At 35.0% G+C, this 16,879-nt stretch overlaps 1 protein-coding gene across 1 annotated transcript in view; it reads right to left on the reverse strand.

Moving 5' to 3' along the window:
- The window catches only part of LOC106457768 (neuroglian-like), a 97,792-nt gene extending 97,135 nt beyond the window's left edge, over positions 1-657 (reverse strand). Inside the window, exon 1 of the mRNA XM_013917212.2 lies at positions 564-657. The gene's annotated coding sequence lies outside the window, so the exon portion shown is untranslated. The remainder of the gene's footprint in view (positions 1-563) is intronic.
- Between the last annotated feature and the right edge of the window lie 16,222 nt (positions 658-16,879).

Here is a 16,879-nt window from a genome sequence, read left to right on the forward strand (position 1 = left end):
ATGCGCGTAGATGCACGAGGGCCATCTGTGCTCTGCACGCCTCGGCTAACAAAACCCGGATTCTAGCGTTGTAAGTCAGCAGACATACCGCTGTGCCACTAGGGGGCAGTACTAGTATGAGTAAAGTTTTAAATAAATTATGGGAACGAGAAGTTTGATATAATTTATTAAAACTTTTATTTTCAAAGACGATCTTATGAGTTTTTAAATACAAATCATAATAATTAATTCCTTTAATTCAATTTCCCAATACTTTATTAATGATGGTCTATTTTTCTATATTACCCCTAAATGAACGAACAAACGAAAATAAATTATTTTCTAATCTGATTCAACGTTACTTCTAATGACATAGAAGTCAAACAGTGTGTGTTACGGTAATGTAAGACACACAACAACGAACCGAAAAAAAACTCACGTGTATAGATTTGGAAGCCCGCGTAAATTTTAAAATAATAATTCGCTTTTTTTTTAAAAAAAAACAACAACAACAGCAACAACAAGAACTAACTTAAAGAAACAAAAAAACCCTAACTTAATGAAAATTGGAATGAATTATTTACCTTTCTCAGGAGTTCAGAAGTGCATATAATCAAATGCTGTCGTTCCAGACGCGTAAACTTACAACCAATGACTATCGTTCAATAACAGACGAAGCTTTTCAAACACACACTTATAAACCACCTGCTGTACAGATGGCGCCACTAACTTGATCTGAAAGCAAACATCTCTATTGCAAACTTTACAATTCAACTTAAAAAATTATGTGGTAAATGTTTCAAAGTCTTTCTTTCTTTTCTTCTTTTTTTTTCAGAATAACATAAAGGTTATATTTTCACCAGGCTTTTAAGGTGAAACACATTCTAGTACAAACAGACAAACACACACACACATGCGCAGAAAGTAAGAACGACCAAAGATAACAACTTTTTTTTAATCTAAAGAAGCTGTTAGAAACAACTTTCATCACACTAATTTCCTGGTTGATACCTTTCTTTAAAGCGATAGAACTGTTTTGGTTTGTTTTTAATCTTTTACTTGTATTATTAGACCGAGCATAGTCCAATAATCATCGTGCCGGATCCAAGGTTCGCGCTCCATTACTGCTACAAAGACAAAAATCGCGCTTCGCACTTTGGGGTCATGAGTGCGTTATAAGTATGACTGTCAAATCCCATAATTCGATTAGAGATTTGTGATTATATTGTGAAATATTGACTGGTTGCCTTCCGTTTAGTCTATTAATTCAAAATTAAGGACGACTAGCGAAATTCAATAAACTACAACTTATGCTACCATTAAAATTCAGAATATTCCGGAATAAACAATTATTTTAGTTGATATCACTTTTTTTGGAATAATCAAATTTAATTCTACAACATAATAACACTCTTTTACAGTTATCAGCTTTAAGAAGTTAAATATCCACACCTAAATCTATAGCGTGAAAACATTTCTTACAGACACCGCCTTTAAAATCTAAAATAGCTATACTTAAATACAAGGTCCCCGGTGTGTCTGTAGCAAGCTTACGGACTCCCAACGCTAAAATTTTGAGTTCGATTTCCCGCAATGGGCAGAGTTCAGATAATCAATTGTGTGGCTTTCCATACAAACAAATTTATATATACAAGGATATACAATATAATAACTTTATTGTACTGATATCGCTTTTAAAACTTGGAATATCCGTAACTCAAGCTACAGTGTGACAACATTTTTATTATTTGAAATATCCATATTTTGATCTACAATGTAATATCATTACTTTAAAATATCATTTTTAAAATTTGAAATATCCGTATATTAATCTACGGTGTGATAGCATTATTTTACAAGTACCACCTTGTTGCTATTAAAATGTGAAATATCCGTGTGGTATTTGAAAAAACATTAAGTTTTTAGTTTACAAAGATGAAGTTTGAATTTACCAAAATTTTCGAAAATTCCAACACTTATATTCGTTTGGTGCATTGGGTTTTGCATGAAGTAAATTAATGTTAGCGTTGTAACTTTATTCTCACGCTAGTCACACATTCTCAGTGGTCTTTTCCCCTTTATGCTATTGAACTTTCTAAAGGAAGAAGTTTGAGAATTATTTAGTTTTTCATTGGTGTGTTCTCTGGTGACGTTCAGCTATGTAGAGGTTCAGGAAGACTTATTGTTTCTGCTCATGGATTGACTAAGTGACATGAGTGGAAAATTAACCTTACTGTAATATATGCAGTGGTTAGTTTCCTCAGTATAGATCACGTTTTTAGCTTTTCCTTTGAGAAAGAAACCACTCAATTTAGAAGGCAGTATTATCTTTCGTCCGGTACAAAGTTTGTGTGTGTTTTCAATAAAGCGTTGTGTTTTAACTTTACTTTCAATCTATTTCCAGGCTCTTATTTCAATTCAATCAGTGAAAGTTTCAGTTTAAGTTTGCAAAACATTTCTGCCATATCTGAACTTATTCTATTTATTGTTCTTACCTGAACGTTATTAGTGTACCCGAGAATACCACAGAGTAAACTAGTAAGGAAAAGAGGTTGGTTCTGTGACCTCTGGATTTGCTACTGCAGAGTTTTGTTTTTCTCAATAACTGGTGTTTTCTGTGCTATTTTAGTGCTCTTTTGGAAGAGAAGTTTTGAACTTTTGTAGAAATGGCATTTTATAAATGAAATAATTATGAGTCAGAAGGGTGAGAGTTGACATTGAGAGAGTAACAAGGTCTACGATAAATCCTTTCGTGGACGTCAGTCTTTTGCCACTGCTACAAAGGAACTTCCAGAGATGTTGACGAGATTCGATCCCTGAGTTTTACCCTCCGCTCACATTAGATAGAGAGACTGTGGATTGACGTGGTCCTATAGGACTCCCAGACTATCGTCAATCAAGGCAACGGAATCTTAGCCCTGTTCGTTGTCGCCCATGGCTATCTGAATGATATTATAGAAACCACTAGAGGATGAAGTTCATTGATAAGAGTTATTTTATTGGAAAGGCAGGTGGTGACGGTGATCTGTGAAGGCAGATGAAAGACATGTTGCTGTAACCATTTTAAGTTGTGAAGACCCTGAGACTGCAAAGAGCTGGAGATGACTGTTTTTGTTTGTTTTTTTTGGAGAAAATCACCATTCTGTTTCCTAGGAATAGAGACTGAGCATAGATATCAAAACACAAGGTCTCTGGACACCAATATCAATCCGTGCTCCTGATGTCATGGGTATTTCAGCTACATTTTGGCCCAGAAACCAGAGATATCTTTTTTTGCAGTCATACGTCCTGTCAGCAAAGTGAAACACATATCTCTTATGATATTCTTTAGTACAATTAAGTTAGATCTAGATCTGGAACATTTCATTAAGTGTTTCAATCTGGTCACTGCTTGGCATAAATAGACTTAGGAAAATGTGATACAACATCTGACCAGTACTTGACTCAATCAAGCACTTGTAGCAGCTAAGTGGCCGAGATCAAGCCACAGCTGAGTTGCATCAACATTTTGACCTGATAACTAACCAAGCTATGGACTGTACCACGTTCAAAACTAGAAAAAGAGTCCCCAAAGAGAAAATGGCTGCTTACATAGATAATTTGCATCATCTACATGGAAGGCTTATCTTGTCGTGAATGCTTCAGAATATGAGGATATTATCTTGGTAATTTCGTGGAGGGATTGCGAAGCTAAGCAATTTGTCATCACTTCTAAGACCAATGGTTGGTGATTGTGTAAGCACTCATTGTCATAGTTAGTAGTCTATGCAATCACCTAAGTCTTTAATCACTTTTTATTAATTATTAGATATTAAATACTAACTAGTTTGTATCCTATGTTTTGTCTGCTATTCTTGTGTCATCTTCGGGGAAGTCCTGAGAAGGACTATACTTTTGGTGGTAGTGGCTGGAATTCATTCCTGAATCTTCTTGGTAGAAATATTGGTGTGCTATCCATTCATCTAGAGTTTCCTCCATTAAGGCTTGAATCAATTTACTATCTGTTCAGAATTCTACATCGGAGAAGCCGGATGAAAATTGGAAACCAGATTCACCGAACATAATAAAAACCCTCCCATATTTACCAACATTGCAACTCAAAAAATACACAGTATATCTATACAAGATGCTGTAATTTTAAACAAAGAACCAAACATCAATAAACGCGAATTAAAGGAAACTGTCTTAAATGAAGAAAACAGCCCTACTCTAAACTAATACTCAGGGGTACCAAGAAACATTTACTAAGCTGTTAAGCAATCTTCGGTCATGTGATCTCTTTGTTTCTTACTGTATATATATATTCCTGTGTCTATGTAAACTACTCTACCTGGTGATGATATAAGTTTATCGAAACGTTGTACATTTAAAATACAGTTTTCTTCGTTACCCGTTGAAGTCGTCTCCAAACTTTAATTTTCTAAAATATGGGTTCCTCGTCATCAAATTTAAATTCACTATTTGAGTGTTTTCAAGTGGGATATCCACTTCTGGGGTCGTTTGATTTATAGTGAAGATATTTACCAGTATAGATGGGCTTGGGGTCGTTTGATTTATAGTGAAGATATTTACCAGTATCCGTGGGATTGGGGTCCTTTGATTTATAGTGAAGATATGTACCATTAGCTGTGCGCTTGGGGTAGTTTGATTTATAGTGAAGATACTTAACAGTATCTGTAGGCTTGGGGTCCTTTGATTTATAAAGTGAAGATACTTAACATTATCTGTAGGCTTGGGTCCTTTGATTTATAATGAAGATACTTAACAGTATCTGTAGGCTTGGGGTCGTTTGATTTATAGTGAAGATACTTAATAGTATCTGTGGGCTTGGGGTCGTTTGATTTATAGTGAAGATACTTAACAGTATCTGTGGGTTTTGGGTTGTTTGATTTATAATGAAGATATTTACCAGTATCCGTGGGATTGGGGTCGTTTGATTTATAATGAAGATACTTAACAGTATCTGTAGGCTTGGGGTCATTTGATTTATAATGAACATATTTACTAGTATCTATGGGCTTGGGGTTGTATCAAATATATGTAGTTGTATATCACATATGATACTCAAGCGCTTTAACATTATGTGTATCTCCTGTAATAGAAGCTTAGCTTACAATTCTCAGTCCACTCTGGATGTTTAGGCTGTCATACGTAGAGTGTTTACAACTGATGCACATTTCACACTCGTACTTTTGTCACAATGTCTTCAGGAAAATATTGTTATGCCAAGGTTTAAGTTGGAGTACTCGTTTTGAATGTACGTGACAGAATTGTAATAGTATTGTCAATGTTGTAATTATAAGACTGCTAAAAGTGAGAAGTTATGCACAATTAGAAATAAGACGTAAGTACAACATTGTTCCTTGGATGATATCCCCAGTTAGAAATAAGACGTAAGTACAACATTATTTCTTGGATGATATCCCCAGTTAGAAATAAGACGTAAGTACAACATTATTTCTTGGTTGTTATCTTCAGTTGAAAATAAGACGTAAGTACAACATTGTTCATTGGATGATATCCCCAGTTAGAAATAAGACGTAAGTACAACATTATTTCTTGGTTGTTATCTTCAGTTGAAAATAAGACGTAAGTACAACATTGTTCATTGGATGATATCCCCAGTTAGAAATAAGACGTAAGTACAACATTATTTCTTGATTGTTATCTCCAGTTGAAAATAAGACGTAAGTACAACATTGTTCATTGGATGATATCCCCAGCTAGAAATAAGACGTAAGTATAACATTCTTCCTTGGATGATGTTTCCAGTTAGAAATAAGGCGTAAATACAACATTGTTTGTTGGATGATGTCTCTTTTTCTATCTGTTAGAAAACTATAAATAAAATTATGTACTTAGAACGTTTTATCACTTTTGATATTTAGAGAAGTGTAATTCCAAGTGTTTGTGTTATAAATATTTTTGTATTGTGTTGAAAACAATATTAGACTGTGGGTTTTTTGCAACAAATGACATCAGAGGGCTTTAGTGTGGCGTGACAACCTTTGTAAGTATAGCAGTCTAATTTGACAATAAATCTATGAAGACAAAAGGTGGTCTAAAATGGTATTTTTACTTAACACTGATTGTGAATCTTGAGTAGACAAAAGTGAAGAATGTGAAAAAACAACAACACAGTTTACGTGATTGTTGTTACAAATGTTAGACGCATATATATTAATGTACCTACAGTTTACGTGGTTGTTGTTACAAATGTTAGACGTATCTTTATTAGTATTGTTACGCCTCTGATCGTTTGTTAATTTGCCGTAAAAATTCTTTCCGAAGAAACTTTAGCGATACAAGTCCTTTCTTAAATAAAACTAGTTTATTCTTTCTCAATACAACTTTGCAATAAACTTCATTTCCACAGTCACGCTATAACTTAAACAAACGCTATAATTCACAACGAACGAACGATTCACGCGCTTGGCTCAATTGTCGTCTGTATCTCTGTCTGCAATTCAATTCCGATTGTTGCCGTCAGTTCTTGGCGGTCTTATATACAAGAATACCGAACAACTAGTAAAGACTCGAGGCTTTACGAAGGGACATGAATTTTCTAGAAGCTCATGACGTGTTACTAGCGTCACATGACTTCCGCTGTAGTAACAGTAATTTGTAATGTCAAAGGGTACTTACAAATCATGTTGGTATTGCGATACAAATTTGTAATATGTATGTTAAAAGAGATTTTATATTGTATTACGTACATATTTCTGTTTTGTAGAATCTTTATGTTATCTGTGGTAAAAACTGGTATTTTTTGTACATTAAAAACTCCATTATCGTGTAATTTTATATTATTATAATAATATTTTCACGGTGTTCAGTGCACGTAGTTTGCTCTTCGTGCAGTTGCATTTATTATAATATTATTGTAACCTTATGCTTTAGCTAGTTATACATTGTCATTAGTCATTACTCCTTGGTGTTACTGAGCTTGGTGTTGCTCGAGAACTAAACTAAATACAAAAAAAAACTCAAAGCCAAACATTATTGGTCAAGTATTTATCATGCTTTCTATTAAACTCCTTTAAATTAACTACATCTACCATATTTGAAGGCTATTTGCTCCAAAGGCCAACCGCCCTGTTAGAAAAATAAAGCTGTCTTAGCTGAAGATGACTCCAATTCTGCCAAAATTTATATTCGTGTCCCCTAGTTTTAGCATTCTCACCATTAAATAGAAAAAAAAAAAGATGCATCAACACTTCAATTCCCTTAACAATCTTAAACACCTCAGTCAGACTCCCCCTTCCCAGTGGCACAGCGGTATGCCTGCGGGCTTACTCTGCTAGAAACCGCATTTCGATACTCGCGGTGGACAGAGCACAGATAGTCCATTGTTTAGCTTTGCGCTTAACTACAAACAAACAAATCAATCACATCCTCTTTAACTATTCTTTTTTCAAGAGAAAATAAGTTCAGAGATCTGGACAACTTTTCCACTCCAGATTTCATCCTAGTAGCCCTCCTTTGAGCCCTTTATATTCATTGCATATAATTACTCCAATATCTACATGAAATATTTTAATTTTTATTTATTATTTTTCCTTTTGTAGGTAGAAGTGCCAGATTTGATAATCGATTTGTTAAGTAAGAAAACATACTTCACAAGGGGGCTTGAATAGAAAACAGAATTAGAATTATGACATACACATACTTATCATTAAATGCATTGAATGATATACGTAAATGTGCAAATATAACCAATATGACCAAACGTTACCTTGAATGTACTGAAGAATTGCACTGAGTTTGCGCTGGTTTTCAATATTACTAATTGCTTGTGACAGATATTGAATTATGATATTTTTGCCCACATATTGAAAAGATCTAATGATAACCGTTTATACTGTGCTTGTGCTCGTTAAATCATAATTCACAAGCTGTGTTTCCACTTTTTGCATTAAGTTCATTGAACGCCAAGAGCGGCAGATGTTTTATAAGTGGTGCTATCTAGTGAGTAATATAGAAATTACGTACTTTTTTGTTATTCTAAATATTGTATATTGCCCCCCCCCCCCGGTGCCCGGTGGCACAGCGGTATGTCTGCGGAATTACAACGCTAGAAACCGGGTTTTGATAGCCGTGGTGAGGAGAGCACAGATAGCCCATGTGTAACTCTAAGAAAATGTAATGTTTTTTTAAAGAGGATTTTAAACAAATTTACGTATTAATCTGTAAATAAATATAAAGTATTATTATGGAACACTACGGAGCTTGGGAAGAGACGTCGGGAGACATAGATAGTTATGTCGTATTCACAAGATATATTTCATGCGAACGACATAATTCCACTAAATAGTAAGTTGCGTGTAATTTTATGTCGTTCGTAAGTTGTGCGCACGACATAAATATTTTGTTTTGCACGTCCCTTCCCAGGCTCCGTAAAACATTAATAGTATGTATAGCATGTCAATAAGTTCTTAGAAGTGTCTCTCTTTTTGGGCCTTGAACTTAGCCTGGTGGATAGCTACGTTTTTCACTGGGTCTAACCAACGCTGTACCTCAGTTATAACTGTATTCAAAGTTGTGCCTCACTCAAGTGCTCAATGGAGCTGATGGATGGACTGCTTATGTTGAAATCCAGGTGTTGCACTATATATATATTGTTACCAAAAATTACCTGCTTGAAACACTCCAAGAAGTGGTCCAAATCCTCTTTTGCTGCGTCTTGCAATATTGTGGTGCAGCAAAATTCTTAAATTTTTCAAGAAAATTCTGATTATCCAAGTTCTACCAGAACATGAAACTATGTAACAGAACTGTGATAGATCTGAGACTGACTTTGGCAAGAGATGTGCAGAAGTGGTTTTATACACACACACACACACTTATGTATATATAAACTGAACAGAAAATATTTAGAACGTTACTGCTTTCACCTTTTTCTTATATAACTGACAAAACACTGTTACGAAAATTAATGCCAAGAAATAAATTGCTCTAAATTCCCTAAAAGTCCTTGTTTCCATCTTTTGTTACCATTTGGTAGTCCCCCTACAGTCTTACTTACAGGATCTAAGCCAACACCAGGCGGATATGCCCTAGACTTTATGGGTGTGGCGTAGAAGGCATACTCATGAACCCTTACATTGGGGTAGCTCTAGGGTAACAGAATGACAAGTTACCATTGGCAACTAATCCACTGGATTTTTGTGATCTCAGACTTATTCATCATCAGCAGATGTCCTGGCAGAATACCTCCTATTTGGGATAGGCTAACGATTGTCTCATGGATTACCAAGTTTACTAGTTGGTGCTCACTACTCATTTACTGGTGGACTTCATCCACCAGTAGCACCCTCAACCTCTCACGACCAGTCTTCAATAGCCTCGACCAGGTCAATGGTCGGATTGCTCTGGCTGCCAAATATCTGTAATGTTGGCAGAGATAAAAGTATTCACTTTTAGGATCACCATATATTACCTCCCCAGATGAATTTCAGTTGTTCATGCCCCATTTCACTGAGGTTTGGTCTCAGAGGTAAGCAGTTCTGGGTGTTCTAAGTACTAGCATTTCTTCTTCTTGAGTTCATGACTGCAAAGGGAAAAAATTCGTGGACCAACACAGCACTTACAAAAGTCCAATATCTAATAGATGACTCATTCTAGACCAAATAACTCTATATCAACCACCTCCCTTCAGTGACCAGCTCTTCTTCTCAGTCATCATTCTTTCAAGCTGAAAATGACATTTCTCCGAGTATAAAGCCTTTTTAAGTTTAATAACCCAAGATGAGAGTTTAGTAAAATACATCATAATGAAACATAAAACTCAGCAATAATATACCCTGTAGTCACAGCACTAGGAATTTTTCTTCCTAACTGCTCTGTGGTATTTTTAGGTAAACTGATTTCTCCTAAGAGTGACAAGACAGGACCTACAGAACAACAGGAGGTTCTAATAAGAAATGTATGATGAAGTAAATCCAAATTCTCTGAACCTGACTGAGTCTGAGAAAGAAAGAAACTGGCCACAATGTAAAATACAATGAAACAATCTTTATTCAGAAAAACGATTAACGCAATGTGTGTATTTTTGGATGGAAAACAGCACCTTCACTGGAGAGAGTACTCAGAAGCGGTGGTGAAGGCTCTAGACCTGATAAAAGTTATGGAAGTTATATTCTACACGAGGGCTGTCTGCGCTAGCCGTCCCTAATTTAGCAGTGTAAGACTAGAGGGAAGGCAGCTAGTCATCACCACCCACCGCCAACTCTTGGGCTACTCTTTTACCAACGAATAGTGGGATTGACCGCAACCTTACAATGCCCTCACGGCTGAAAGGGCGAGTATGTTTGCTGGGACGGGGATTGTGAGTCGAGCGCCCAAACCACCTGGCCATGCCGGGCACATATAAAAATAAACTTAAAAATACAAAAAAGAAACAAAAGCATAAGAATGAAGCTTTTAACCAAAACATTATAAATCAGACCATTCAAACGTAAAGATATAAGTCATTACAAAATGTGCACATGTGTGTGCAAATAAGACTAAACTGTATCAAATGAAACTAAAAGTAAGTTAACAAAATATACATATTTACATGGAAGCGCTTCAGCAAGTCTATCTAGTTGAGACTAGTGGGTAGGTCATTTAGGGCCAGATAAATATGCACTCTTCTGATGACATCCACTGAATGACATCAATGGCCCGACTCACCTTACACTGGGTTGCACAAGCTTTTTTCTCTGGTACAAAGTTTGACCGCTGCCTAAAAAGTAACTCAGCATGTAGTCTGGGTTTGGTAGTTGTACCAGCAATGTATCATTGCTCTGGGGTTGAAATTCTTTGGGACGGTGGTGAGGGGCTCTGCTGAAAGTTCCCTGTGTAAAGCAAGGAACAATGAATTCTTTGATAGATTGTTTAGGCAGAGTATTCATGATGAGTACACTGGAATGAGCGGCAACTGCTTCTTTCCGCCGATTCCAGTGTACTCATCAAGGAGCAACGAAATTGTCAGTAGAGTCAGTATGTACTTAATACATAGGTGCAGATAGAGTTTAGGTGCTTTGCTGTTTGTTTACCGATTTGATATTTCTTCTCAAGAAAGACATGTTCTCTAAAATATGTGGGAGTTTATCAGTACTCTTATCGGCGGTTCGGTATATTAATGCTTCTTTTGTTTTTAAAGCTATTCTCCCTCAGAGATGGATTCAGATTTCATTGTTGTGTTAGTGCCTCTCCAATAGACAAGTAACACAGCATTGTGTCTGCAGTGTTTCAGAGGGCTTATTTTCCTTTTTCAGCTGTTGATGGAAAAGTCTTGCTTCTGGTGGTGATCACTGGCCCACTCAGTTAGAAAAAAAAAGACACCAGAATCATCAAAGGACAAAGCAGGCAATAAAATCTCCACCTGTGCAACTTTGGAAGAACTAAAATAACATGTTGTCTTTTGCTTCATCACCAGATAGTGTTACGAGGAAGAAGAAAGGGACTGAAAATTGCCTGTATACCCACATTGCCGCTGGAACTAGTAGATTGTCAACATCGAAGAACAGCACAATAAATGGCATGTTGAACAAGTTTTCTAACTCTGCAGTGAGTTGAACGTTTAGGTCAGGAGTGTCTTTCTTGGTAAGGATGTCAAATAGCTAAATTTTTAGTAAGTACAAAAAGTTAAGAAATACTGTGGTTGAATGTCAGGATGAGAATGGCCAGTGTGACTGTTATATAAAAAGAAAGCAAACAGGGTCAGAACTGAGTGATTAATAATTCACGTTTAAGCATAGGATGGTGATTGGTGAAATCTACCCTTTAACTATACACAGATACTTTAGCAAAATCATAAATGTATAGTTGTTGAATACACACATACTACCTAAAACATAATTTCTTTTTTAAAAGTATCTGAATAACTCTGGTCTAAGTGCCATAGACCAGTACCACACACACACACAAGGTAACGTAGGACACAGTATAACTATTCTGTGAAACAATAAGTAGCTTTCCTGCTGCAGAAAGTAACACGTTCAAATTGGAACATGACCTCGACTGGATTTAATATGTTCCAAATTATAACTCTACGAGATACGTATATTATCGGAAAAGGTGATGTATTTGAAATATTTTACAGTGTTAGTTGCATCAATAACACAAGGCTCGACGAAGACTATATCAGAAAAGTCGAAACTCAACTTAAATAAACATTTTGATTTCAGAAATATCCGAAAAGTCTTATTCACTTTATTCTTCACGATGATACGATGATGTTAAGAATTTCCTGCCTAATCAAGATTTAGACAAAGTAACTTCCGGTACTTCACAGAGTTACCATTACTTTTTAACATACAAAACAAATTACACATATTTTAAATCAACAAAGAATAATTTTTGGAAACCATCGGAAAAATACCATTACGTAACCTAAGCATTACATTGTCTAAGATTTAAAAAACAGCGTTGCTCGTCTTTACAACTATAACCCGCACGATGACGTTTTTCCAATATCAGAATAAAACCTTAGCTTTGTGGTAATTATACTGACAGTACAATAAAATTAAACATATTTATGTTTATTGCCGACTTTGAAATTTGTTAAATAACCAAACATCATGACTTACTAATAATGGTAATCTTAGTCGCTTCTGTACTGGCCCAACATGAGTTCGTGAGGTAGCTCAGCACCTAAGTGAAATGACGTGTAATTTTTAATACTATCACTACTGTCGGTGATATATATATATATATTCTAGGCTTATCATTTATAGCTGTAATAAACAAACAAAAAACATACAGATGTATAAATAGAAGATAATATTTTGCTGAAAGTACACTTAATAATATTTTCTAATATGTTTCACTGAATGAAAATGGATGATACATATATATCAAAATTCCTTGATATTGAGAAAAAATACTAGTAATTTTTTTTCTATATTATACAATGTTCTAGAGGCTTTGTATCTTAAAAACTCATTAATTTGATCTTTAAACATTTATGCACATTTAGTTTTGGGCTACTTCAAGGACGAAGCAATTTCGATTTATCGTAGGCTTAATTGATAAGATAACTCACAGTTCTTAAAATCACACTGTCATACCCACGTACTATCTTTGAAGGCTATCACCACCAAAACTATATAGCAAACTTTGGTTACAGAATTTGGATTTTCCCCAGAAGAATGGGTTGCCAGTAAGAAACAATATTTTTAGCACGGTTGATAAATCTTGTAAAACCTTTTTAGTATCCGTCTGTGAAGAAATTTGCTGTCAGAAAATTAATTAATAATAAAATTTTCCAATTCTAATGTATGATTTAGATGATATTGTAAGTCGCAAGATATGTTATAATTCATAATAAAAAAAAGTTTTATTTGTTGTTTGAAGTTAAGCAGAAAGCTACACAATGGGCTATCTGTATACTGCCCACCTCGAGTATCGAAACTCTATTTTTCGCGAGAAAATCTCTTAGAGTTATCAATGAGTCACCGGGGGCTAAACACTAAGTAGTCAGATAATTCGAACCTTTATCGAGTTTTTGTATGCCTTTAGATTCAGGATTAGCGTAATAGAATAGATAAAGTAGGCAATCAATTATAGCTACAAAATAACAATAATTCTATATGTGAAGTTATTTGTCAAGATTACTATGTTTTTTATGATATCACCTCCCTTGATGTGGCTTCCTTCCCCCTAGATGATCACATCTACTGTGAGTAGCCAATGGGAGAGCTGAGGAGGAACATTCTGTTTCTCACTGTACGTAATATAGAATTCTAGTTTTTCTTTTTTTCAGGAAGCACATAGAATTAAAACTCTTCAAAAATATGTAACTAGGAAAACAAAAAAGCCAATTTTCTCAGGTTTTGCAAAGCAAAACGTTAAAAGGAAGATAAAAGATTACCATTAATATACAGAATGGCCCTGAAACATCATGCAATGACTTTAGGCCTCTTATAGCTTGCTTTATAATCAAACACGAGCATCGATGCAGGACCTTCATCTATAAAGTATAAGGAGAGAAACTTCATTCTGATTTCTTTTGTACAAATGACTTTGACTTACTGACTTAAATCTTGAAACTCCAAATGGAGCATAAGACTTCAACAACACGTCGTCATCAGCCACGGTTCTGGGCTACCTTCTTCTCCTCACCCCAGCTCATTTCCATCATCCTCATCGACCAATCTTCTCCGAGTCTGTTTTAGACGGCCCACTTTTCTTCTGCCCCATGAGTTCCACTCAAGAGCTTGTATGGTGATGCTGTCCACTGGTTTCCCGAGGGTATGTCCAATCTAACCACATTTTCTTTTTGCAATTTGGGTAATAATTGGATGTTGGTTGATTCTCTTAACAAATTGCTTAATGATATGTAATTCTTATTGTGTGTAATAACTATTCTTTCCTAGAAATAAATTTTTTGTTGAATTGATAAATAATTATGGATAAATATCTATTCACCCAACAGTTTTTTTTTTCTCTTACAAATGGCGCTGTGAAACTATATGATAACCTTTGGTTATTGTACAACTAGGATAACTGATATTAATAAACATAATGGCAGGAACATTAACAATTAGCATAACTGGAAATTACTGTTGAGAGTTGGGAAGCATGTCTAAGCTGAGCTTTTCGAGCACTTAGGTGAGTTTTGTGATGAATAGTGGCAGAATGTTTACAAATAACTTTTTGATATGTAAGTGTGATATCAAGTATCATTTACACAAGCCCGTATCTTTAGGTATGTGTGTCATGTGCATTACTTCCAAATGTACAGTGTAGGGGTTCTACTCTTAATCAGCACAGAATAGGAATCAGACAGCTATAAATCGTTGTATAATAGTTATTTCTTCATCGTGTTTCACCTATTTGTTGTTTTTTTCTGTGTGTGATACCAACTATAATAAATTGGTCCACCCATGATAGTGGTATAAGTCAGCTGCTGACTTTGTTTCATCTTTTTTTTTCTGTGATGCTAACTGTAGTAGGTGGGTCGACCCGTCATAACTATATGATAAGCTCGTGGAGTTGGTACAGTTATTTTCACTATTGAATACTGCACTTGGCCTATGTCAATGTGAGCATGTGTAGGTATGCTGTCTATTATACAACACGAATATTTGTCCAAGTTGTTTTATCTTTAATTGAAAAGTCTTTGTTCAGTTAAATTTTTCTGGGATTATATATTTCATGATGTTGAGATAGAGCTGAGTTTATGAGCTCATAGATGGCAGAACAGTAGCAGTTAGAACTCGGAGAGCGCCACCTTTCGTTCATGCGTTTATTGTATGCATGCCGTCAAACAGCCTGTCATATGCTCAAAGTGAGAGGTTCGACAAGTCTGTGTAGAACTTACAAAAACAAAGAAAACTCAATCAAAATCAAAGGAAGACAGCTGTAGCCAATAGGCGTTCAACTGTCGCCATAGGGAACAAACTTTCAGGCATGTAAAATAAGTTTGTTTTATGCACAAAAATCATGTTATTTTGTAAAACCAACTATGGTTTACATGCCTTTACCTAATTCATCTAAGGATATGATGTTTGAATATCCAGCTATGTTATATATGCGTTCTCAATGTGCAATTATTTCCATTTCGTTCTCTGAAAAAAATTCATTATTAATAATTTTTAAGTTATTCGCTCCCCGTCAAAACATAATAAAATGTTTTGGATTGATTACATATTTTTAAATCATTTGGTAAAACTAGATGATATGTTACATACATTATCAATATTAAAGTAATTTCGATAAAACCAAGTAAGTTCACCTGTGGGACAGTAGAAAGTTTGCGGACTTACAACGCTAAAATCCAGCGTTTGAGTACCCGCGGTGAACGCAGCAGATAACTCAATGTGGCTTTTCTCTGAAACCAACAACGTTCTACTTTCTGCCATAATGCTGTGTTTTATATGCATTAATTTTCATACTTATTACTTTTATAAACCTGTTTAACTGCGATTGCATTATTACCGCAAAAGTAAGGTGTTTTACCTGTAATAATCAAAGAAATGTTATTTTATGAAAATAAAGTATACTTGCTAATCAACTATTACAAAAGCAGCATTTTGGTAAAGCTCAAATGGTTTACCTGTTTGTTTCTTTGTCGTTAAAAAGCTACACAATGGGTTATCTGTTTTGTTCCCGCCACATGTATTTAGATCCTGTTTTAGCGCTGGGCTACTGGGGTGGTGGTTTACATAAATTTAACCCGGAAAGTGTAATTTGTAGTATAATTTAATTATTCTAGATGTTTCTGGGGATGCATTTATCTTCATAAATTATTTCAGCATGTAGTTTGAAGTGATTTCAATATAAAGCTGAAATAGATTATGTCTGAATGTAGTTCTATCAGAATGGCATGTATTTTATTAAGATACAAAATGATAAGAACTGTATAATCCGAGCGCTTTCGAAGGGTGGACCTTTCTTCATAAGTTTACCCCTGAAGAAGAAAGGTCCACCTTTCGAAAGCGCTCGGGTTATAGAGTTTTTATCAGTTTGTATCAAGACTTCCTGAACCTAAGTGTTTTTCTGATGTCATGAATATTTTATTAAGATAATGTCATTATAAAACACACAAAAAAATCGAAATAAATTAAAATGAGGGGTGTTGCCCTATGAAGGATGTTGGCTGTAATATAATTTCTAAGTCATTGTAATTACTATTGTAAGGATGGTGCCTGTAATATAGTCTGTACTTTATAGTGATCTCTGTTTAAGGATTGTGCTTGTAATATAGTATGTGCTGATTGTGCCTGTAATATAGTCTATGTCATTATGACCACTGCTGTAAGGATGGTGCTTGTAATATAGTTTGTACTTCATTGTGGTCGCTATATATTGTGCCTTGTCACTTTTAAATTGTCTATTTATGCATGTAATGTAATTTAATTGATGATAAAGTGGTTTTCATTTTGTAAATTGTTATTTTTATATGATACTG

The sequence above is a fragment of the Limulus polyphemus genome, unplaced genomic scaffold (assembly GCF_000517525.1).
Source record: "Limulus polyphemus unplaced genomic scaffold, Limulus_polyphemus-2.1.2 Scaffold371, whole genome shotgun sequence".
NCBI classification, from domain to species: domain Eukaryota; kingdom Metazoa; phylum Arthropoda; class Merostomata; order Xiphosura; family Limulidae; genus Limulus; species Limulus polyphemus.